Genomic DNA, 2,543 nt, shown 5'->3' with positions numbered 1-2,543 from the left:
TGGCTGGAGGCCCTGAAAGGGGCGATGCTAACGAATCGCCCCGCCCACTGTAGCGAGGCAGTTGGGGAGGGCAGAACGCCTAGAAGCCCGGGTTCGGATGGGGGCGGAGGGATGCTGGTGACGCGTAGGGCCAGATCTTTCCTGCAAGCGGGAAATCAGCCACGCTTTTTTTTTTTCCTTCAGCACCTGAAAGTAAGCCTGGCTCTGGTTTACAGTTCCTTTCTCTTTTCTTTTTTACAGTTTCTTTTAAAAATATCTATTTCTCAGGATGGCAGCCACAGTTCATACAAACATGAGTTTGCATGTTTCTGAACATAATTTTTATCTTTTTGTAAGGATGGGGCTGAACTTAAAGCATGATTGCATCACAGACAGACGCCATAGCACAGGCTCATCCAAAGGGCAAACTGGTAATTTCACTATCCCCTTTGCCTGATAGACAAGTCCCAAGGGGAAAGTGACTGAGGGCAAGCTACCTGAGTCATCCAGAGAGACTGCAAGAGAAGTCACATTTTGTTTTCAACACTAGGACCAAGTACGTTCAAACAGGTGCTGGAGTATGGATTTTCCACAATATCTGGGTGATAAAGGGTCTGATTTATCTGACCCTTGGAAAGGAAAAAAAGTACAGTATACTTATAGGACTTCAGATAAATAGCCCCAAAGGAGTCAGAAAACCTAGTTTTTCGTCCTATCTGCCTGATGTTATCCTCAGCATCATATTCTATCTGTTGCTAATGTGTTCTTTTACACCACTATTTTATTACTTTTATAATGATACCAGCTAATTAGACCAAAAAGAGCCTTTATTCTCACACCACATTTTCATTAAGCATATCCCAACCATGAGTTAGAAGACAAAAATCATGTAATTTTAGAATCATACAATTTTAGTTAGAAGTGCCATAATGCTCATAACTACAAGCTGTAAAAATAGAAGGGACTTCAGAAATCATCTAGTCTACTAGCTTCATTTTACATATGGTTGTAACAGAGACCAGAGATGGAAAGGAATTTGTCCAAGTGGCAAAGGCAAAAAATATTTCAAGCAGCACCCTAGCTTTCTCTTCCTGCCATTTTCAGCAGTGCCCACAGAGACTGCTCCTTCTGACCTTTTGTTATAATTTTATTAGTTCAGAAATTCAATATAAGCCCAGGTGTCTAGGAATACTTGAAGAAGGAAGTAGACTACAGGCAGAATATTAGTAGTGTTCCATCAGAATTCATTCATCAAATATTTACTGAGTGCTTCATTGCATACAAGGCAGTATACTAGGCATTCAGGGGACTATAAAATATTTGCCTCCAGGGAATTTGTTCATTCAATATTTATTGAAATTTTTATTGAATTCTTCTAATGTACCAGGCCCTGTTCTGGGCACCAAGAATGCAGTAGTAAACAATCAGAAACCCCTGCTCTCATAGAGTTTACATTCTCAAACAATAAACATGTAAGTGAAGAAATTGTGTAATATATCAAGTGGTGATAAACCATATGCAGAAAAATCAGGGGAAATGTGCCATGGTGGTTGTGGAGGGAAGGGAGAGTCTCATTTTAAGTAGGGGAGTCAGAGAAGGCCTATCTGGGAAGGTGACATTGGAGCAAAGACCTCACGGAGATAAAGGAATGAGCCCTGTTGATATCTGGGACAAGCAGAGGGCACAGCAAAAACTCTAGGGAAGGAGTGCACCTAACTTGTTCACAGACTAGTAAGGAGATTGGTGTGTCTGGTACAGAGTGAATATTGGGACCACGGGGGTGGAGCACACTTGTAAGAGAAAATAAGATCAGTGAGATAAGAATGATTGGTGGGAAGATGTCAACCGTGTAGGACCATGAGGATCATTTACAGGATTTTTGCTATTACTGAGTAAGGGTTTTTACCAAAAATTGACATGAGCTGACTTCTCTGTTAAAAGGAATAGAGTGTAAGCAACAAGCCTTTGACTGTGTGGATCACAATAAACTGTGGAAAATTCTGAAAGAGATGGGAATACCAGAGCACCTGACCTGCCTCTTGAGAAACCTGTATGCAGGTCAGGAAGCAGCAGTTAGAACTGGACATGGAACAACAGACTGGTTCCAAATAGGAAAAGGAGTACGTCAAGGCTGTCTATTGTCACCCTGCTTATTTAACTTATATGCAGAGTACATCATGAGAAATGCTGGGCTGAAAGAAGCACAAGCTGGAATCAAGATTGCCAGGAGAAATATCAATAACCTCAGATAGGCAGATGACACCACCCTTATGGCAGAAAGTGAAGAGGAACTAAAAAGCCTGTTGATGAAAGTGAAAGAGAAGAGTGAAAATGTTGGCTCAACATTTGGAAAACTAAGATCATGGCATCTGGTCCCGTCACTTCATGGGAAATAGATGGGTAAACAGTGGAAACAGTGTCAGACTTTATTTTGGGGGGTTCCAAAATCACTGCAGATGGTGATTGCAGCCATGAAATTAAAAGACGCTTACTCCTTGGAAGGAAAGTTATGACCAACCTAGATAGTATATTCAAAAGCAGAGACATTACTTTGTCAACAAAGG

This window comes from Oryx dammah, unplaced genomic scaffold (genome assembly GCF_014754425.2).
Source record: "Oryx dammah isolate SB20612 unplaced genomic scaffold, SCBI_Odam_1.1 HiC_scaffold_23, whole genome shotgun sequence".
In the NCBI taxonomy this organism is placed as follows: Eukaryota; Metazoa; Chordata; class Mammalia; order Artiodactyla; family Bovidae; genus Oryx; species Oryx dammah.
The sequence above is the reverse complement of the archived record's forward strand: the minus strand, read 5'-3'. Positions refer to the sequence as shown.